This window comes from Camelus dromedarius, chromosome 31, assembly GCF_036321535.1.
Source record: "Camelus dromedarius isolate mCamDro1 chromosome 31, mCamDro1.pat, whole genome shotgun sequence".
In the NCBI taxonomy this organism is placed as follows: domain Eukaryota; kingdom Metazoa; phylum Chordata; class Mammalia; order Artiodactyla; family Camelidae; genus Camelus; species Camelus dromedarius.
Genome location: NC_087466.1, coordinates 8,969,040 through 8,992,482, shown reverse-complemented (window position 1 = coordinate 8,992,482; position 23,443 = coordinate 8,969,040). Strand labels below are relative to the sequence as shown.

At 47.8% G+C, this 23,443-nt stretch overlaps 1 long non-coding RNA gene across 4 annotated transcripts in view; it reads right to left on the bottom strand.

Moving 5' to 3' along the window:
* Nucleotides 1-1,141: 1,141 nt before the first annotated feature.
* LOC116151593 (uncharacterized) overlaps nucleotides 1,142-23,443 on the bottom strand; it is a 40,448-nt gene continuing 18,146 nt past the window's right edge. For all 4 annotated transcript variants that reach the window (XR_010378639.1, XR_010378640.1, XR_004135142.2 and 1 more), the window contains 2 exons: nucleotides 2,140-2,202; nucleotides 1,142-1,357 (listed from right to left, as the gene is read on the bottom strand). This is a non-coding gene — a long non-coding RNA (uncharacterized LOC116151593). The remainder of the gene's footprint in view (nucleotides 1,358-2,139; nucleotides 2,203-23,443) is intronic.

Sequence of the window (23,443 nt, the reverse complement as noted above, 5' to 3'; positions counted from 1 at the left end):
AAATGACACCCGATCACCATGCAACAGGGCATGAATCTCACAAACACAACATGGGGCAAAAGGACGTGTGTAATATGATTCCATCCACAGAGAATTCAAATATAGGCTAAAATAGACTGTATTATTTGGGTGTGACCACAAGATAGTGGTTACCTCTGCGGGAGGGAGGGGCTTATGATCAGAGAGGAGCTTGGGAGCAGGGTATGCTTTGGGGTGCTTGTCACATTCCGTGTTCTGTTTCTTGACCTGAGTGATGGTTGCCCAAGTGTTTGCTTGGTATCTATTCACTAATGTGTGTGTGTGCGCACACACACACACACACATAAAATAAAGCTTTGTGCACGTTCCTGTATGTGTATTTTCTTTTTTTAATTAAAAAATTTTAATTGAAGTATAGTCAGTTACAATGTATCAATTTCTGGTGCACAGCCTAATGTTTCAGTCATACATGTACATACATATATTCCTTTTCATATTCTTTTTCATTATAGTTGGTTACTACCAGATATTGAATATAGTTCCCTGTGCTATACAGTAGAAATTTGCTTTTTCTGTATGTGTATTTTCCAATGAGCAAGGATGTCTCTGTGTTCTGGGAGGGGGAGGCAGAGAGATACCCAGCCTCAATCCTAACAAAAGGAAAGCAAATTAAAGCAACAGTGAGAATCTGTCCTCTCAGATTGTCAAAAAAGAAAAATGGCTGATAATGCACAGAGCTGGCCCAAATGTTGGTGGGTGCGTGAAGGTGTACGGTCTTTTCTGAAAAGCCATTTGGCAATATCTACCAGAATTTTAAATGTACATTGCCTATAGCTCACCGGAATCTGCTTCTAAGAATGCTTCCTGCACGCAGAAAACAAACTATGGTTCCCAAAGGGCACAGGGCGGGGGAGGGATAAGTTAAGAGTTTGGGGTTAACAGATACACATGACTCTATATAAAATAAACAACAAGGTCCTACTGTAGAGCACAAAGAATGATATTCAATTTCTTTTAATGACATATAATGGAGAAAAATCTGAAGACAAGAAATATATAAGTATTTACATGTATAACTGAATCGCTTTGCTGTATGTGCGAAACTTACCGAGTCCAAACTCCGCTCACTGCACGACAGGCCAATAAATCAAAAGAAGAGGTGTTGGGGCAAAGAATGGCAACTTTATTTGGAAAGCCAGCTGACTGAGAGGATGGCCAACTAATGCCTTGGAGAACCATCCTCCCCCAGTCAGAATACAGGCTCATTCTATACAAAAAAAAAAAAAAAAAGGCGGGGTGCGTGTTAGTTGTTGTAAACTTCTTGCTGTAGGAGTTCTTTGTTCCCGCAGCTGTCCGCGTGCGCCAGGCCATGGTGCTCCTGCAAAACCGCCAACAAAACAAATGTTACTTTCTAGTCTGCAGCTTGTTGTTCCAGGAGTGCAGAAGTGCTGACAGCCTTAAAGGCCAGCGCCCCGAGAACAGGCTCTCCTATTTCAGGCTACAGGCAACATTGTTTCCCAAAAGGTGCAGAGCCGGCAAGGCTGCGCCTGGAAAACAGGGCACAGGGTTAAAGGAAAAGGAACAGATCTAATGTGGAGTCAGATTTGTTCTTTTCTATTACATCACCAGTATTTGTCATTATTTTTTAAACTGCGCATGAAAAGATGCTCAACTTCGCTAATAATTAGAGAAATGCAAATGCAACCAACAATGTATTGAAAAATCCAAAGTAATCAAAAGCAGAGCACAGGACAGTGAACCCTCTGTGCCCATCTGCTGCAAGGGTCACGAACTCCTGCCACTCTTGTTGGACAGATACTCAACATCCCTGCTCCTATGCGATTCTGGGGTTTTTTTGGGGGGTGGGGGGAAATGAGGCTTATTTATTTTAATGGAGATACTGGGGACTGAAGCCAGGACCTTGTGTAGGCGAGGCACGCGCTCTACCACTGAGCTGTACCGTCTCCCCCTCCCCAAGCTTTTCTGACGCACATCCAAGCATCATTTCAGCCCTAAATACTTCAGTGATTCAATACTCAGTTAACTATATTAAATTACCCATTATCCCAATGAACAGGCACTAAACTCAAAACAAAACGCCTTGAGCCCTCTGGCCACACAGATGTGCCTCCCCACCCTGGTCAGAGGACACTGGTTCACCTTTCATGTGGACTCTTGGCAAGCTGTTCTGGAAAGGGGCTGCGTGCATCAGGTCACATACTTCTAAAGACCAGAACAGAGAGAGAAGGTCACATTAGGTCATTTATCTCACAGCAAAGATGGACAAAGAAATCAGTGCTGAAAACAAGGCACATCTTTGTCACTTAGTGTAAAATAAATGGAGTCTCGGGGCTGGTGGAAATGTTCTCGGCTGTCCACCGAGGTAGCTGCCGGCCACCTGCGGTGATCAAGTCCTTGGAATGTGGCTGAGGAACTGAATTTTCAGTTTACTTACTTTTGACTAATTTCAGTGTGGACACGCACAAACCCAGCCTTGAACGTGGCCTTTGCTTTCCGGCACTGATGGCCTGACAGCCCTCCCTGCACAGGCAGAAAGAAGGCACTTCCTGTGCAAACAGGGCAGGAGGCAGGAGGAAGGGATGGCACCAGTGTCCCCAGAGCCCCAGACAAAGTTCTGAGCGGTGGCCCTGAACGTGCTGCTGTGTCACTAGCTGCTTTAGAGAGGCGATGACACCCTACACCACGCAAGGCCCATCCATTCTCCAGGAGAACCCAGTGTGGAGAAAAATTTATTTCCAGCATCACAGGGGTGACAGAACTCCCAGAGCCCCACCGTTCATCCACAGATGGTCAAGCACAGGGCACCCTTCCCGAGTCTGGGGCCCGCAAACAGGAAGGCTCCCCCGACTGGTGCCTTCACCTCAGGGCAGAAGATGAGCATGAGTTCCTGCACCTCCTACTCTGCACCTAACCTGCAACCATAATAAAGCAGGTTATTAAACAGAAATCAGAGAGTCAAAGCATATGACTGCCAAGAGTTTCCCTTGAGGAGCTCCCCCAAGGTGACAGCAAAGCTAAGACCGAGAGGAGGGAAAGAAGGCTTTCTGTCCCCAACAGGTGAGGGTCCTGTTGTCACCTAACAGACACCTAATGCAGCGGTCAGCAGCCATCCCCGGCTCCACCAGAACCCCCCAGAGGGAGGCTGACCCCCCAAGCTCCTGGTCACCTGTGCCTGAATCCTGTGCGCAGAATACATGTGACAGGTGCACTCGGAGCCAGCACGCACACGAGCTGTTCCCAGGCCTCCTCTAGAAGTGTGTATGTGTGGCGGGGTTGGGGGGGGACATGCTCAAGGAAGGAGAGCACCGGATGGTGAGGCACAGCTTGCAAACAGGAACGAGGGTGGTGTCTGTGGGAGCCTATGCATCTACAGAAAGGTAGAGGAATGTCACCACTCATGTGCTGTGGTCTCCAGGACATATTTACTGGCAAGCAAAAAATGCAAAGTGGAGACGGGTGATCGGCCAGCCTGCGCCAGCAGGGCAGGAGGGCATTTGGAAGGTGACTGAGTGCAAGGAAGTGGCCTGGCCAATGGGTGGCATCATGGGGACAGAGCCACACAGACAGGGGTCTCTACTGGTGGTAAAGCACCTGCCTACCAGCGGTGCCCCTCCAGACGGGCCATCCAGCCATTTTTGCTGCTTCCTGCTGCCACAGCCAATGAGCTCAAATTTTTGCCCCCAAACCAAACCACAGAAAGACGGTGAGCGGCTATAAAAGTCAGCATTAGAAACAAGCAGGCAGCAATGTGGGTGGGTTTGGAGAGTGTCATTTTAAGTGAAATAAGCCAGAAAGAGAAAGAAAAACACCATATATCATTCATATGTGGAATCTAAAAAAGACACTAATGAACTCATCGACAAAACAGAAACAGACTCACGGAGTTAGTAAACAATCTTCTCTTACTGGTAGTGGGGAAATAGGGGCTGAGAAGGAATAAATTCAGAAGTTTGAAATTTGCAAATATTAACTATATATAAAACTATATATATATATATATATAAATACTTAAAACAAATTTCTGTACAGCACAATACTCAATATCTTCTAATAACCTTTAATAAAAAAGAATATAAAAATGAATATATGTATGTAATGCATGACTGGGACACTGTGCTATTCATCAGACATTGACACGCTGTAACTAACTATACATCAATTAAAAAAAAAAACAAAACAAAGCAGTGTAAAACTATTGTAAAACAAAAAGTTTAACAAGTATACACACATACAAGTTAAAAAGAATAAACTACATTGCGAAAAATTTCAGGTTGGGTTTAGACGGCAGATTTTGAAAAACAAAATGAAACAGCCCTTCTCCAGAAAGCAGAGATTCAGAGCCAGGTCAACACCGTCAGTTACTGAACAAATTCCCGGTGCCAGCCAGGGCCACCAGCACCCTGGGGCCTCACCACAGTCACGGTGTCCCCGGCAGCTGGGGGATGGCAAACCCATTTGTCTAATTTGTGGCAATTTGAAGGCCACATCCACCCTTAACATCTCCATCTATATTAGTGGGAGCCCACATGGATGCCAAATGTACTTTGCCACCACTTTCCTTGGAGACACGAAAATCACCACCAAGGAGAGGTCGGTGTCTAGAGTCTGGATGTGATGGGATGGAGTTCGAGGAGCCAGGTGTCTTCCACCTTCCAAAGTCCACCCGGTGGACCAACTGGAAGACATTACCTCTATTTCTAGAAGGACCAAAGCAACAGTGCAGAATTCCAGGCTGGAGCTGAGGAGGCCGCACTGAGCTTGGCTGCAGGTCATCTTTTTATCTATGTTTCAAAAGTAGCCACCCACTCATAAGTCAAAGCTTTAAGATCAACTGACAGCTATTCATAACATCTTTTCTAGATGCCCAGTGCTACGTTCCTCACTCAGGGGAGTCATTACACAGTGCAGACTTGAGACCCAGGCCCACAAGGAAGGAGACACCAAGGATGTGTGTCAGTGGGGCAGCGGGGCCCAGCCTTCACCCACCTCCTGAGAGCTGGAAGGTCCGTCCGCTGTGGGGGCCGGTCTCCCAGGGCTGGGGGGCCTGTGAGAGTCCCAGACACCTCAGAAAGGCTGTGCTTGTGTCCAGGGATAGACAACAAGAATTTAAGGGTCTGGGCAGGTAAGGATCTCATCGGTCCCAGATTTTTCTTTACCAAAGGTTTTTTTTTTTTTCCCTAGGTATTTTTCATTACTATTTTTATTTATTTTTTTATTTTTTGTGGGGAGGTAATTAGATTTATTTATTTATTTTACTGGAGGTGCTGGGGACTGAACCCAGGACCTCGTGCATGGTAAGCACCCGCTCTACCACTGTGCTATACCCTCCCCCCTCTTTTCCAAAGTGTCTAACACAGGATCACACTCCTTCCAGAAGCCAACAAATGTCCAGGTGTTGCCCTGACAACTCCTTTCAGCTGATGAGATATGAGTTCTGCCCCTCCAGCTTCAAACTCCTATGGTTCCATAATTATATTTTTCTCATGTGGAACAGAATATAATTATTTTATTGTATTATATTATTGTCTGTAATGAGATGTGCTAAGATTATTTTATCATCAAGGTTACCCATTTGTAGGTTAATCACCAGTGAACCCAACCCATCTTCAGTTATTTCAGACAGAACAATGAAAAGTCAGCAAGGAAACATTTGCTGAAGAAAATCAATCATCTGAAAACTAGAATTTTTAAAAAGATTAAAGTGTAGTGATTTACAAGTTGTGTTAGTTTCATGTGTCTAGCAGAGTGACTTGGTTATACATGTATATCTCTCTTCTTTTTCAGATACTTTTCCATTGTCGGTTATTACAAGAGACTGAATACAGTCCCCTGTGCTGTACGGTAGGCCCTTGGTATGTATTTCAGATGTAGCCGTGTGCATCTGTTAGTCCCAAACTCCTAAATTAGTTTGCTTCCATAATTATTTTTTGTTCATACAAGGCATCCTTGACATTTTCTATTTTGTAAAGGAAAAGCTTTTGACAGTTAAATCTTATTTCCTAAAAGGGCAGCAGGACCAGAAGAGACAGCAGCCTCTAAGGGGTCCCCGCCACCAACCCGATCAATCCCACAGGGCGGCCCCTGCCCTGCCCTGGGGCCAGTGACCAAGGGGCACCTTCAGGCCTGGACACACATGGACAAGGCTGTGCTTTATGTGTGTGTGTTCAGAAAAAGCCACATGTGAGGGGAACTTTCCTGTATTAAACATTTCAATTTCATGATAAGTGATTACTATTTAAAGGAATATTCCCTAACTTACTCGGTTGTAAAACATTCACATGTATTTAGGGTGAAGATTCAGCTCTCCCTCAGCTGTCCCTGGACACCAGCTCCTCAGGGAGCCACACGCCACCTCCCCGCCACCAGTGCTACAGGTCAGGGTGGCCATGCGAGTCACAGGGGGCAGGACAATGAGGGCCTGGGGGTCCCCTCTCTCTGGAAAGGGTCTCCCTGGAGCAGAGCAGCAGAAGGAAAGCTGGAAGATGTGGATCCTGACCAGAGGTTGTACCCAGCATGCTTTGGTTTTTGCAGACACAGGTGTGAGGCGGCCAGTCCTGTGGCACAGCCAGCCCCCTACAGGCCCGGCAGTCTGACTGTCATGCCCAGCACAGCGTACAGGGCACCCTGGTCTCGGTCATTGCAAAACGCAACCCTGCCCCTGCCAAGCTGCCAGGGCCCTGGAGACAAGAGACTGCTTTAAGAAGCAACAGTGCAGGAGGAGAGGGGACAGCTCAAGTTGTAGAGCGTGTGCTCAGCATGCACAGGGTCCTGGGTTCAATCCCCAGTACCGCCTCTAAAAATATATAAATAAACCTAATCACCCGCCGCCAAATAAGCACCAAAGCAGCAACAGAGCAAAGACCTCCGTATACGGATCTAGAAGGCAACGCAATTCCCACTGAAATCCCAGTATGCTTTTTTAATCTATTTGACAAGCTGATTCTAATCCTTCCAAAGCAGAACCAGGATCCACGAAGAGGCAGAAGGTGCTTGAAGACATGAGGTCAGGAACACGTCCTGTCCGGCATCAGGACTGAAGTTAGAGCTACAATGCATAAGGCTATGAGCTGGAAGCCAGGGACAGATGCACAGACCAGTGGAACGTGGAAGAAAGCCAGGAGACAGAGCAGCGTGTCCACCGGGAGCTGCAGGGGGACAGAGTGACCCTGGGGACCAGCAAGGAGAGGCATCGCCCTTCAGCCACTCGAGGAGGGACAACTGGTCACCCCCCCAGGGAGGGACAAAGAAACTTCCTCCACGTCTCATATCGGACACCAAAACCAACCCCAGAGGGATTAAAACTGAAACGTAGAAAGCAAAACCTGCAACGTGTACACGGAAAAATGCAAGAATATCTCCACGGCTCCTAGGTAGTAAAGGACTTCTTTTAAGAGACACAAAATGTGTTAACCATGAAAAACAAGTGACTATATTCAAAGAGTATCAGTTTATCAAATACCACCACTACTGGAGTGACAACTCAAGCCACAGACAGGGAGAGGTGTGTGCATCAAATGTAACACAGAAGATACACAGATTATAGTAAAATGGACACATGACACGAAGGGAGCATTTAACAGCAGGGAAAACGCCCCGCTCCTCAGTCCTGAGGGAGACGCAGAGCGAGGCCCGTGAGAGCCCGTGTCACACTCACTAGGCCCTCAGTTCAGAGCTGTCCGTGGACATGACCTACAGGGGACAGAGGGACAGGCTAAATGACACCAGAGGCAATCAGTGGAGAAAGCGGGTGTCCCACACATGATTTCTTAGTGCTGAGGGGCTCCTAGTGTCTGCTTATCAGGCTCTCCACACAGCAGGGATGGGGCACATGCAACTATTTAAATGTAAAATAATTAAAATTCAATAAAATTTAAAAATCAGTTCTTCCGTCACGTGGAGCCGCACTTCAAGGGCTCAACAGCCTCAGCTCCGAACTCTCCATCACAGACAGCGCTCCCGGGCAACGGCGATCTACACCTTACGTGTGTCACATACGTTCATTTAGATGCAGCAAATACTGTATAATAAAACATTGACGATGCTCACAGAGTAAACCATTCTTTAACGATGAACTCCATTGCATATCTGTTTTTCTTTTTTTTAAATGATTTTTCAAAATTTCCAATTTTATTTAATAGAATGGGTTTTGAACAGAATAGAAAAAACTCAATGGTAGTTTTTAGAAATTTATATAGAGAGAAATAGAACATCATATGCAGAGAAAAAATAGCATAGGAATAAAAAAAATGATGCCATGATTTGTTAAAGCTTAAAAATCATATTTCCAAATAGGAAAAAAAAAGTTTACCTTTAATTTGAAATTTTTTTGTTTTTCAATTGTAGGAAACAAATTCAAATTAAAGTCTAAATAGTCATGAAGAAAACCCTTGCTCCCCTTCCCTTATTAATGATCCCAATAAATCAAGCCTCTAAATCTTCCCCCTCCCAGCACCCCGGGGCGGGGCCCGCCAGACCCAGGCGGGGCTGGGCGCCCACCAGGCTCCGCTGGTGGGGCAGGCAGGAGAGGACGGCGTCGCCCACCTCCCGCAGGTTCTGGAAGCACGCTGTCTTCAGCTCCGCGTATTCGACGACGTCCTTCATCTGGAGCTGGAAGATCTCCAGGATGCCTGTGGTGGTGGGGGTTGAGTCTGGGGTTGGGGGAGGCTGGAGGGGCAGGAGATGCCCCAGGGTGCCCCCTGGGGTCCCTGGCAGGAGCATCCTCTGACACGGCCACTGTGCCCACATGGGCATGGCCACCCATCTCCTGAGCCCAGCACCACCTGGGCCCTGGGCCTCAGCTCCAGAGCCTCTTGTCTCTGTCAGCCCTGTGCAGACAGAGCTCGTGCTACTGTGCTTTGCAGACACTGTGTGTTTTGCACATTGAAGTTTGTGGTGACCCCGCATCAAGCAAGTCTACAGGTGCCATTTCCCCAACAGCATCTTCTCACTTCCCGCCTCTGTGTCACATCGTGGTCATCCTTACAATAGTTTAAACTTAGAAACTTTTTTTTAGATTTTTTCCCCCTTATATTATTTTTGTTTTTGCTTTGGGGCCTTGGATTTTCTTATTTATCTACTTATTTGTTTATCTATCTATTTATTTTTAATAGCAGTACTGGGGATTGAACCCAGGACCTCGTGCATGCTAAGCACACACTTTACCACTTGAGCTACACCCTCCTCCCTTAATTTTTAAACCCTTTTCTATTTTATAATTAAAAATTTATTTATGTATTTAGCCAAGTGGAGAGGTAATTATTTATTTAGTTTGTTTTTAGATGGAGGTACTAGGGATTGAACCCAGGACCTTGTGCATGCTAAGCACACGCTCTACCACTGAGCTACACCCTGCCCCCATTTTAAAGTTCATTATTATATTTGTTAGGGTGACCTGTGAGCAGTGGTCTTGGATGTCACTATGCCAAAAGGTCACAACTTGCTGAAGGCTCAGATGTTGGTTGGCATGTTTCAGCAATGAAGTGTTTTTTAATTACGGTGTGTACGTTCTTTAAGACATAATGCTGTTATGTACTTAACACACTACAGTCTAGTGTACACATAACTTTGCATGCCCTGGGAAACCAAACAAGTCAGGGGGCTCGCTTCTTTGCGGTGGTCTGGAGCCAAACCCGCCATGTCTCCCAGGTTTGCCTGTATCTTCCGAGGAGGCATCATGGCCAGCAGATATAGGAAAGGTAATTGATAAAACTCACTTCACAGGCACAGAGGGGAGTGTACTTAATCTGATAAAGGACATCCAGCAAAGCCCTGCAGATAAACTCCTACTGGGTGGTGACACCCGCACAGCTTCCCCCAAGAAGCGAGACAGCGAGTCTCCACTGCTGTCCTGGAGGCCCTGGACCTTGTGATATGGCAGGAAAAGACACAAGGCGTGAAGCCTGGACAGAAAGTCAATGTCGCCTGACTCAATCCGACAGTCAGTGCTGACCCAGTCAGAACTCCCCGAGCTGACTCCAGAATGGGTAGTCACACAGAAGACGTGGAAAAGCCAAAACAACCCCGAGAGGGACAAAGTCAGAGACTTAAGAGGTTTCAAACCCCTCACCCCAACAGGTCGGCCCAGGGTGCTGACCCACAAGGACCCATGGCCCTGCCCGCCCAAGAGGCCATCGCTTCCTCTCGTGGTCCACCGCCCACCCCATCCACCCCCCAGGCCTCAGTATCACCCAGCGTGAGCTCAGACCCTCCCGGGGGGATGTTCCTCCACACGTGTAGTCCCCCAGCAGGCACTAAAGGGCAGGGTGCCCCCAGCAACACCATGTCATCTACACGAGGCGCACAAGGTGCCACGGGCCTGGCCACACAGTGGGGTGAGGACATGCAGGGAGCGGCCCTGAAGTCCACAGCTCTGCCCCAGACCAGCTCTGGATTTGGCCTAAATGGCTTCATCTCCGACATTAAAAATGTCCCCCTCTGGCCAGGATCTGAGCACCAGTTTTATGACCCCAGTGTTACCATCTGTTTCTGACAATGGACTCAGGCTCCCGAGCCAGGCTCACCGACGGTCCTTTCCCTCCCCAGCGGCTGAATGGGTCACCTCGCCGTCTCCCGAGACACCAGCAACAGCCCTGGGGGCTCAGCCTCACCAGCCGACTGCCCATCAGAGCAGTCTCCCATGGGTGGTCCACATGTGGGCTCAAGTCACTTAGCAAGGCAGTCATCCAGCTCTCAGGGAAGTATTAATGGATACAAGACAAAAGGCAGTTTTGTTCCAGACAAGGGTTCCTGCAGTCCAGTTTTATCGTGGATGATGCTTTCTGAGATCACGAAGGCTGTTTGTGTGGGGATCCCCAAACCAGCGCTGTTCAGGCCGTGCAGGTCTGGCACCCCGCAGGGCACCCCCGCCCCAGGGCCCTATAGCCGGCCAGTCAGTGTGACAGACGGGCTGCACCCTGCGTGGAGCTGCCCCCAGGCCTGGGCCGGTCAAGCCCGGCGGGCAGCTGGACCTGGCAGTCGAGCTCCCCTCCCCTCCCTGGTCAGTGATGTTCAGGATCCTGGTGTTGCAGGAGAGCTGAGGTGCACAGGGTTCAGAGCCCTGTCACCCCCGCCCCACAACTCCCACACACCCTCCTGCAGCCTGCTCCTGGCTGAAAGGCTGCAGACACTCAGGCTCTGGTTGGCCCCCACCTCCTCCCGGCGGGGAAAAAAGATGGCAACCTTGTCAGTGACTGCCCAATTGGTCTCCCTCCCTGCGGCCGGGCTGACACTGCCCCCGCCCCCCGTGCACCCAAGGAGGTGCCATGCTCACTGGGGGGGCCATACTTGTGCCAAGGCAGCCGGCAGACCTCGGGCATCACCTCCATCAGTGTCCCCTCATACTGCAGGATCGTGCCTCGCAGCTGAGGGAGAAGGTCCGTGTCAGCCACCAGCCCCCACTGCCCCATGGGCCGAGGTGTGACAGGGGTTTGGGAAAAGGAGTCTGTTCATAAAATGCCCTGTGATGACCCAGGACTGAGAATCACTGGCTGGAAAGGAAAGCCCCCCTAACCCCACCCCAGGAAGTGGATGCAGAATCCCCCCCCCAGGAAGGCCACACACCCGAGGGGCACACACCAGGCTCCTGGCCACCTGCAGCAGCTCCCCCCTGGCCGCCGCGATGCCCTGGTAGCCCGCAGCCAGCAGACGACCTGGAAGAGTGGGGGCCCACGAAGCTGCGGCCGCCACCGTAAATGCCCGAGCAGGCCAGGCTCCAAGGCTGGGGACAGAGAGCGTCAGTGCTTGACGGAGTCTCAGGGATTTCGAAGCAGCCCCTACGTGCTCGTGAAAAGGAGGAACTGCTTGCCAAAGTGCATGAGTATGCGGGGCCCTCGGGTGGAGGGATCCAGAGAACCTGTTAGACCCCCCTTACTGGTATCTATGATTTCAACCTGAAGACATGAAAACAAACTTGCTAAAATAGAAGGAAAACAAAGCCATTTGGTTTTCAACATTTATTAAACTGCTGGTCCTACAAAAGCATTTTGAGGTCCTGCAAGGAGAAATGAAATTACCTTACAGCCTCTTTGCTGCCCCCATGGAACTGCTCCCAGTCTCCTGGGGGAGACATCCAGGACAGACTCTGATGGGGTAGGGGAGCTGCATTCTCAGGGATGCAGGGTGGGCTGGCAGGAAAGGTAATCAGGGTGGCTTCCTGTAAGAGGGGGACCTCCAAGCTTGTCTAAGGACATGGGCACACACTCAGCACGGAGACTCCTAACGCAAGCATTCAGTGCTATGCATTTCCCTCACACGCTTCTTTAGCTGCACCCCGCACACTTTGATATATTTGCATTTCATTTACTTCAATGTCTTTTTTTAAAAATGTCCCTTGAGTTTTCCTCTTACCCAAGGTTCATTTAGAAATGTGTTCATCTGCGAGTGTTTGGAGATTTTCTTGTCATCTTTTTGTTACTGATTTCTAGTTTGAGTTCACTGTGGTCAGGTAACACACTCTAATATTTCAATTCTTTTAATTGTTTTGAGGTCTGTTCTAGGATATGGTTTATCTTGGAGAATGCTCATGGGCACTTAAAAAGAATCTGTGTGCTGCTGTCATGGGGTGAAGTGTTCTGTACATGCCAATAGTGTCCTGTTGGTTGAAGGTGTTCGGCTGACTTTCTGTGCACTCACGCTTTCAATTACTAAGTGAGAGGAAGGCTGACTTCTCCAGTTACAATTGTGCAGTTCATTTCTCCTTCCACTTACGTCAGTTTTTGCTTCAAGTGTTTTGAAACTCTGCAGTTTGGTGCATCATCATTTAGGATTGCTGTATTTTCTTCCCTGACCTTTTTATCATTATGTAATGTCCCCCCATCCCTGGTAATAGTCTTTGCTCTAAAATCTACTTTATCTTACATTTACACAGTTACTCCTGGTTCCTTCCTTCCTTCCATCTTTTCTTTCTTTATTAGTGGGGAGGTAATTAGATTTATTTATTTGTTTGCTTCTTTATTTAATGGCGGTACTAGGGATTGAACCCAGGGCCTCATGCATGCTAAGCACACATTCTACCACTAAGCTACACCCTCTCCCCTACTCCTGCTTTCTTTTCAAATCAGAAGGGTTTGTTTAAACACATAAAACTTTTGCAAGGAAGCATGATTTAAAAAAATATGAAAGGAACCCTCCTACACTGTTGGTGGGAATGTAGTTTGGTGCAGCCACTATGGAAAATGGCATGGAGAGTCCTTAAAAAACTAAAAGTAAAGTTACTACATCATCCAGCAATCCCACTCCTGGACATATATCTGGAGAAAACTCTAACTTGAAAAGATACATGCACCCCAGTGTTCATAGCAGCACTATTTACAATAGACAAGACATGGAAGCAACTTAAATGTCCATTGATAGATGACTAGATAAAGAAGATGAGATAAATTTATAAAATGGAATACTAGTCAGCCATAAAAAAGAATAAAATAATGCCATTTGCAGCAACATGGATGGACCTAGAGATCATCATTCTAAGTGAAGTCAGACAAAGACAAATATCAAATGATATCACTTATATGTGGAATCTAAAAAAAAAAGATACAAATGAACTTATATACAAAACAGAAATAGACTCACAGACAGAAAACAAAGCATGGTTACCCAAGGGGAAGTGGAGAGAAGGCTAAACTGGGAGTTTGGGATTAGCAGATACTAACTACTGTATGTAAAATAGATAACAAAAAGGCCCTACTGTATAATGCAGGGAACTATATTCAATACTTTAGAATAACCTTTAGTAGAAAAGAATCTGAAAAAGAACAGATAAATATGCATATATGACTGAGTCATTATGCTGTACACCTAAAACTAGCACATTGCAAAATAATTATACATCGATTACCAAAATATAGATTTGCTCATTACTAAATTCTAAGACCTTGATTAGCACAGATGGCACCTTAAAAAATTAACCAAGGATGTAACTGTCAAAACAACACCAGCTCATGAAATGAACATGCGCATCTGAGAGGTGGGCAGCGGCCCGCAGCACTGAGCGCGTTTGCACAGCAGCGGCATGTTGCTGAGTGGCTGGATTTTGTCCTCATCCTTTCAAGAGCATTGAGTGTTCGTGGGCAGGTGGCCAAGTTGCTTGCAAGTCAGCTGGATCCTTTCGTGACCTGTCAGGGTGTGCGGCAGTCACTCCCCGAGGGCTGGTACTGAGACAGGCCCTTCTGGCAACTCTCTCAAGTGCCCAGTGCTCAGTGAGGTTTCTCCGTTCTCGCGGGCAAGGCCCAGTGAGCTCTGGGAACTATTCCATTTACAGCAGCTCCCCCTCTCCTAGTCACGGAGTTTAATATTCAAGCAAAGACTAAAAAGGGCCCCTAGGTTGGTCTCAGGAGCTGTTTCTCTGCGTACCTCTCTCCTCTCTCATACTCTGCCTTGCAAATTCCAGCTGTTTTGGCTTCCTCAATTTCCAATCTGTCTCCTCCACCAAGCAAGATGTCCAAAGTGCTTCCAGGCAGAAAGCCAGGGAAGTCAGAGTTCACACCCCTCGTTTCCTTTCCCTCAGGGGAACATCCGGTGAAAACAGTTTCTTCAAAAATTGTGTCCACAGTCCCACTTGTTTAAGGATAAAGAATAAATCCAAACTGTTACTCCGATATCCTAAACGACGTTTATTTTTAAAAACTGGGGGGGGGGGGGGGGAGCGGTAATTAGGTTTGTTTGTTTGTTTGTTTGTTTAATGGAGGTCCTGGGACTGAACCCAGGACCTCGGGATGCTAAGCACACACTCTACCACTGAGCTATACCCTCTCCCCAAACAACTGTTAAACACCGTATTTTGACCGTATGTATTTCTCAATCCAAAGAGCAAAATAATGGAAACAAATACTGAATTCCGGTTAGTAGTTTGCGTTTTGCAGGGGGTAAGGTCAGTAATTCTGAAGCTACTTTCTGCACAGCCTAGAACTGAGCAAATGAGGGCATACACTAAGAAGATGAAACAAGAACCCTCAGTGTAGAAGGAAGTTACAGAAGTGGAACTGAAGCCTGCAGTGCTGAGTGGAAACTGATGGCCACAGTGTGAATACATGGCTTTAGTAGGCAGACAGCAGGGCGGACGGAGGCCCACGGAAACGTTAGGGGTTTAGCTGTGTCCCCCCAAAACAGAACTTGTAGCCCTAATCACCAGTCTCTCAGAATGCGCTCATTCAGACACAGGGTTGTTGCAGATGTAATTAGTCAAGATGAAGCCATTCTGGAGCAGAGTGTGCCCTTAATCCAATATAACAGGGCTGACGACCTCACAGGAAGAGGACAGAGACACAGAAGGAAATCACCACGTACAGACAGAGACAGAGACAGAGACAGAGATGGGCTGGGTTGCAGGCCAGGGACCACTGGCCACACCACAAGTGGGAAGTCCAGAAAAGTCCTTTCCCAGAGTCCCAGAGGGACCAGAGGCAAGGACACGCATAACACCCGGGCTTGGCTTAATTTTAAAATATTCTCCATTAAAAGGAGTCCTGGTGAATTGCAGATTTCAAGGATAAGGTAGGAGAGTTCCAAGATGAACCTGGAAGCCCCTGTGGTGCAGAAGGCAGGGCAGGGCAGGGCTGCAGAGCCCTGGGGACAGCCCAGAAGACACAGAGACGAGGCGGGAGGGGATCCCACCGACTCGAGCCACAGAATCAAGTCCTGCCAGTAACAGATCATAACCCCGTGTTAGGATCCCTGAGTCCTCACTCACAATAAATGAACAAATAAATAAACACTAACAAGCACACACAGCAGAATGCCAACTACTACTGCAGATGGAATGAAAAAGCTCGCACATCACCACCGTTCAGCCGCCGCAGTGAGAACGGCTTTGGGTGAGAATCAACAGGTGCTGAAATCAGTGTTAAGTGTCCAGGAGCAGCTTGTTTAAGGCCTCAGATTATCTCCTTATAAATTACTTATCAACTTCAAACAGAAAAATGGTACCACGCCAGCAGAGAAACTTGGCAGCCACCTCCCTGAGCACGGCCAGTGGTGGGACAGCCTCGTGGAGCACCACACTCTACTCAGGACACACCCGCCTTCGGTGCTGTTCCAGCCAGAGGCCCGACTCTGAGCCCAACTGCTGGCTTACTGCCAAGGCTACAGCACTGTCGCAGTGAGCAGCTGCACAGGTTACACTGAAGTCACAGGCCACCTAAGCGCCCTCCCAGAGTCACCAGGAATAAACAGCAAAACAAGCAGACACGCCAGACAACAAAGGCAGTCCTGGTCTCCTGCAAGCAGCTCTCGGGAAACCCTGACGCAGGAATTAAAACACCGGGCGCGCACTGCGGTTCTCACCCTGGACACACAAAACACCTTTTCCAGCTAATGAAGCATTAAGGGTTCCACCAGAAGACCTAAAAATACAGAATGGCTCCTGATGGCACCGACAGAAGGGAGAGGTCCCCCAGATCTGCTCTGGTGTGTACCTGCCTGAACTGCACCCCAGGTTTCTGGGCCCGAGGAGGCTGAGGTCACATCACACTGGTCCCAGCCAGCACACGTACCAAGGTTGCAGCTCTGACACACATGACACTGGGTTTCCAAGCGATTGCCCGGCCTCTAGGCGCCTGGGCTTTGGGTGGGCTCTGCAGACCCGCCCGCGGGCTCCCAGCGCAGCACCAGGCGAAGGTAGCCTTCTGCTCACCGACATGATGTCGACATCATGGAGGGCAGGCTCAGGGGACTGAGGGCGGAGGTCCTGACCTGAGTTCTTGCCACCTTGGCTTTGACGTCGGGGATCCTGACGCCAGCAGGACAGGCAGCCCTGGACAGCGGGGCTGTTCCCTTGCATCAGCCACAGTTGGGGTGAGGGCACCCACGTGGGCCCAGCTCAGAGAGCGGAGCCTCAGAATCTCTTTCCGTAACTCCACACTCCTCACCCAGCTTCCACCCAGATGCCCGAAGCATCCTTCAGAAAACAGTGATTCAGCAGAAGGGTTTACAGCACGTGCCGACGTTCCTCCTCACGTCACTTTCACCTGCCCCTCCCCCCGCCGCCCCGCAGTCCTTCCACGGCTCCTGGTGTTTCTGAGGCCTCGGCCCATCTTAATTATTGTCACCAAGATGACCAGGACAGGCGGGCGATGTGTGCACGCAGTGCAGTGGCCACAAAGGGGGCCCAGGGGACAGTTCAACTGTGCCTTTTGCAAGATCTCTGGGAATCCCTTAAAAGGGAGACAAACGCTTGGCAATCAAAAATGCAATCCAAAGTTAACACCCCAAAAATCACAGCTCCTGGGTAGCCTGATTCTGCTCCCCCTCCCCCGCCCCCACAGTAACATACTTTCTGGACTTGCCGACACTGGGGTTCTGCTGTGTTTCCCCTTGGGAGGTGCCAGTTCTAAGCACTGGGCAAAAATCATTTAAGGGACATAACAGAAATTCATTGCAAAGGTGAAATGGTTCCAAATGGACTAACCAAAGCAACGAACATCTTGCAAACATTGGCCATGACTTCAACAGATTTTCAGAAGCATAACAAGCATGTATATACCCTTGCTAACACGGCATGCTCTCCTTTGAGATCACATGGGGAAAAATGTGTATTTAACAGTATGACTATTAACAACTATTTCTGCAAAATAAAAAAGTACATTGTCTTTGACCATATGGCTAAAACTCTAGAAGACATTTTTACAATGGAAATCATTAGGAATTTAATTATTTCCATGTATATATATATTCTAGCTTTTCTACAATTATGGGGAATTACTTGTATAATAAAAATATTTTTTCAGTTAATTTTAACTCTATAACAACTTTAAAAACACCTGTTTCAATAAAGTGGGCACTCAGAAGGGAGCTGACAGGGCTGAGTGGTCTCTCAAGTTTGCTTCTGGTGGCTTACGCCCAGCCAGGCGTGGGGACCCCCGACCCAAGGAGGCTCCTCCACCTGTGGCTCCTGTGGCCACGGCCCCATGTCCCCTCTGCTGCCTGGGGCTGGGCCAACGGCTCTGAGGCACAGGTCCACACACCAGGAACAGGCCTGCCTCCCCACAAGGAAAACAACGCTGGGTCCCAGACAGACGAAGGCAACAACAGGTATGATCAGGCTGTAGGAGGGCCTCCCTTCGACCCTCAGGGTCAAAGCTCAGCCCCTCTGGATCAAAAAAATCTAGGCCTAGACATCAGCCCTGATTAAGCCAGCACGTGGTGGGATGTTCAGATGCAGTAATGAAGCAAAGTAAAAGCCAAAGACACTTATTTTTAAGCAGTGGTGATGACACTCACAGAGACGCTCACATACACGCACACACTGTCTCTTACACACCCACCATCACTCATATTCCCCCACTGCTCTCACTATTACTCACACACTCTTACATACACGCACACTCCTGAATGTGCTGACACAGAACGGGGCGCAGAGAGGACAAGCCTCAGGCAGGTGGACGCCCAGAGTGCAGGGGCCGCCCCAGGACGTGGGCCGCTTCACGAGGCGGGACCGCACGACCCTGCGGCCAGCAGCCATGCCACCCACCCAGTGGGTGGCTTTGTGCTGCTCAATATAGGAGTGAAATGGTAGGCGGGTGGGAGGGTGGCTGACCAGCTGATACTCATGTCCCCCAACAGCTCAGAGTAGAAGCAACAAAAAGAGAGGCGCCCAGCACATTCCAACGTCTGCAGACTTCAAAGTGTGCAGGCAGTGCCGACCCGGCAGCCGCCGTCCTCGGGCAGCACGGGCCCCACCCCGAGCTGCAGGGGCCGCTCCGGGCGGGAACCCCGGCCCCGCCACGCGGTCCGCCCGAGCCGCGACCGCGCTGCACCCCCTCGGGCTGGCCCACGGCGGCCCCTGCTCACACGGGAGACCAGGAGGGCCTGAGCACCCTGGACGCGGGAAATGATGGGAGACGGGGGGCAGGGTGGAGGCCCTGAGAGCACCCCGCTAGATGCCCGCTGGCGGGGCGCCCAGCATCCCCCAGCGGCAGCGGCGGCGGCGGCGGGCGGGAAGCCGGGGCCGGGCTCCGGGAGGACGCGGGGGGTGAGTGTGCGGTCAGGCCCCTGCTCAGCAGCGTGTGGGTCACGCGGCTGATTTCCAGGAGGCCATCCAGCTCCCACAGGACCAGAGGCGGGGTGTGAGGGCAGAGCCGGGCCTGGCACCGCGGCCGCCATCCCCCACACGGGCGGCGGTGGGCGGTGGGGGGCTGCGCCGCGGGGCCCCAGGGCCAGGCCAGGAGCGCACGGGGGCCTGGCAGGGGACACGCACTTGCTGCCCACACCCCGATTCAGCCCGTCCTCTCCACTGCTCCTGCAATGCCCTCCTTTCCACAGTTGTACCCCCAGGGCCACTGTCCTTTCTCCACTGTGGTCACCTCCCCACTGTCCACTGCTGGCCTCCAACCCCCTCATGGGGCAGAGAGCACTGGGATGTGTCCACAGCCCCCCGCTGGCAGGCTGTGTGTCCTCAGGTGTTGGCCTGAGTCGGCATCCCTAAGGCACCTGAATTTGTTCCCAAGCACAGCCTCACCACAGAGAGGCCAGCACGTTCAGAGCCAGCCTCCCAGGCTGTCACACTGACTGTCCACAAACCCGCCCAGGTCTGCACTAGCCACCACGCAGCCACCGGTCACATACAGCAACGGGAACATGGCTGGTCTGAACTGAGGTGCACTGTGCGTGAGACACACAAGATTTCAGAAACCGAATGTGAAAACAAAGAATTTAAGATACGCACGTCAATTTGCTTTTATAATGACTGCATGTTGAGCTGTTAATCTGGGGGCATAGTGGGTTAAATAAAACAGATTATTAAAATTAATGTCCCCTATTTCTTTTTCCTTTTCTAATGTGATGTTTAAAACAATCTCCACGGCCATATTCTACTTGTACTGGGCGGCATGGGTCTCGGTCAAAGCCTCAACCAGTGGTTTTCATTTGAATCACATAAGACCAAGGCCAGGGAAGATACTGTGGCCCAGACCAAGCCAGGCCGCAGGAGGGGCCCCTGGGGGCCTCCGATCCCGGACAGCCCCTGGATCCTGAGGAAGCGCTGCAGGGCTCCCTCACCCCCACCCCACAGAGATGCCCTCTGCTCAGAGGGCGCCCCAAGGGGACACCCCCACCCCCAGAAGCTGCTTCTCAGGAACAGTCTTCCTGGAGTCCTTGCCTGCAGACTTTACTCTTGGAAGATTGAAATGGCACAGACTCCTTAATTTGCACTTCCTTCCCTGCTGGCAATCAGATTTTCTGTCCTTGATCACACTGCTCAGACACCCAGGGGACTTTCCTTCTCCTTTAAAGCCCAACACTTTCGCTACAATAGTCCTTGGTGTTGGCCACCTTGGGTCAGTTCTCCCAGGCATGTGATGTAGGCTTTATATATATATAAATACATACACATATATATATATATATATATATACATACACACTCCATTTTTCATTTCATCAAAGTTAATTCTTGAGATACCACTTTTAATATTTGTTCCATCTTGTTCCTTTGATTTTCATCCTCAGGGATGTCTATGTGTGTTGCATCTTCACTGACCACCTTCTACGTGATTTTCTCTCAATCCTTTTTGTCTGTCTCTCTTTTCTTTTTCTTTCTTTCTTTATTGAGGTATAGTCAATTTACAATGTTGTGTCAATTTCTGGTGCACAGCACAATTCCTCAGTCATACATGAACATACACATATGTTCATTTTCATATTCTCTTTCACCATAAGCTACTAACAGATATTGAATATATTTCCCTGTGCCATACAGTATAAACTTGTTTATCTGTTTTATATACACCATCTGCAAATCTCAAACTCCCAGTTTCTCCCTTCCCACCTCCCTCTCCACTGGCAACCACAAGTCTATATTCCATGTCTGTGAGTCTGTTTTTGTTTTATATATAAGTTCATTTGTGTTTTTTTTTTAAAGATCTACATATGAGTGATATCATATGGTATTTTTCTTTCTTTTTCTGGCTAACTTCACTAGAATGACATTCTCCAGGACCACCCATGTTGCTGCAAATTATTTTATCATTTTTAATGGATGAGTAGTATTCCATTGTAGAAATATTTCACAACTTCTATATCCAGTCATCTGTTGATGGACATTTAGGTTGTTTCCATGTCTTGGTGAATGTAAATAATGCTGCTATGAACACTGGGGTGCAGGTGTCTTTTTGAATTAGGATATATGGATATATGGATATCCTGGATATATGCCCAGGAGTGGGATTACTGGGTCATATGGTAAGTCTATTTTTAGTCTTTTGAGGAATCTCCATACTCTTTTCCACAGTGGCTGCACCAAACTGCACTCCCACCAGCAGTGTAGGAGGGTTCCCTTTTCTCCACAACCTCTCCAGCATTTATTGTTGGTGGACTTTTGAATGACGGCCATTCTGGCTGGTGTGATGTGATACCTCATTGTAGTTTTGATTTGCATTTCTCTGATAATTAGTGAGATTGAGCATTTTTTCATGTGCCTATTGGTCATTTGTATGTGTTCATTGAAGAATTGCTTGTTTTGGCCTTCTGCCCATTTTTGGCTATATAATCATGATCCCATGACTCCAGAAAAGTAGGTAAAACACAAAATAATCAGCCCCTCAAGCTGTGACTTGAGGGAAAAAAATACATTGGACTCAGAGACAAGGAAAAAAGAAGCTACCCACATTATATCACAGAAAAAAACAACAGGACAGAGAAGAGCCACATAACCATGAACATGACATTGTCCAAACACATGAGAGCAAAAAAACAAAACAAACAAACAAACAAACAAAAAGACAAGACAACCCAATTGAGAAGGAAACAATCCTGGACAAACTGTTAATTTTCTTCAATACAGAAAACCTGTGGTTATACAGTAGGAAAAGGATCTGAATGTTTGGATATGTATTTTGAAGAATTTAGCAGTAAAGTGCCATGCATAATTTTCATGGAAGTGATTCATGACAGGACAAAAATGAAAAAGGACACAAATTACTATCACTTTCCACTTCTGGCTATAATGGAGGAAAAGGGACTCACTTTAACCTACCACTGTAAATAATTAGAAAACTAGAAAAAATATATGGGAGGAAAAACAAATCAGGTTAACAGCCACAACTGGCCCGATGTACTACCTGAGAGCAGTTTCTAGTTCCATGTGTGGGTGAAGGAACCCAGATAGAGGCTGCTGCTCTCACTGAATTGAGGAGCCAGATACCTGAGTCCAGAGAGGGTGGGCATTTAGGATTTGTGGGTCAGGGTACGAAAGAAGAGGAAGCCACACAGAAAGAAAGCTCGGAAACCTGAGGAGGGATCCCCTTACGTGTCTGGCTGAGCACAAATCTGATCATGTGAGCAAATCAACTATCCCAGGTCAGAAAAATAAACCACAAAGAAAGTAAGCAGAGGATTCTTCAAAGCTTATACAGAGCTCAGAAGTGTTCATACTCCCACCAGCCAGAGAAGACAGGCCTGTAATACATGGAGCACTGGGTAAAGTCTTCAGAAAACCATCACCTTATTCCTGGGGTAAAATTAGCCACAAACTAAAGGTTGTTCTGGACTACCCTAACACAGTCTAAAGGCCATCTTCCAAAGGATTTGACTCATTCCAAGTAGTTTAATTTCACACCCCTCCAAAAAATCTGACAGTGTTTAAAGGAGAGACAAAGTCAAACACAGAAAAACAGTAAAATCAATAATGATCTGCATCCAATCACAAATTACTACACATGTGAAGAATCAGGAAAATATTTTTTCTCCAATTACTAGAGGAAAAAAAAACAGACATTAGAAATAAATTATAGAGATGATGGAATCAGTATACAAACAAGTTAAAAGTTATTATAAACATGTTATAGGAACATTAGAAAAACATACAGGAAAAGAAACACGATGGGGGAAAAGTGAAAGATAAAATTCCATCTATAGATCCAAGAAACTCAACAAATCCTAAGCAGGATAAATATAAAAGAAAACCACTCAGAGGCAAGTCATGGGCAAACGGCTGAAATCTAGGGACAAAAAACCTTAAAATCAGCTGTGGGTGGGTTAGGACCAAAGGAGCTAGAGAAAAAGACATTACACACAGAGGAACAAAGGTGTCGATGACAGCACGACTCTATACAAGTCACAAGGTAATTCAGAAACATGTTAAAAGTATGAGAAAAAAAAAAAAAAAACTCAACCTAAGATTCTATACCCAGTGTAAATATCTTTCACAAATGACGATGAAAGAAAAAAAAGTAAAATGAACCCTTTTTCAGACATCAAAGCTGACAATTCATCACCAGTAGCCCTGCACTGAGGAAATGTTAAAAGTTTTTCAGGCAGAAGAAATAATCCAGCTGGAAATCTGTGCTGACACAAAGAATAGTGCCAGAAATAATGAACATATGAGAAAATTTAAAAATTTCTTTTCTCATTTTTAAAATCTCTTTCAGAGTTAAGTGACCATACTTAAAAAAAAAAAAACACTACATAATGTGGCATTTATGATGCACGTACAATTAAAATGTATGACAACACAG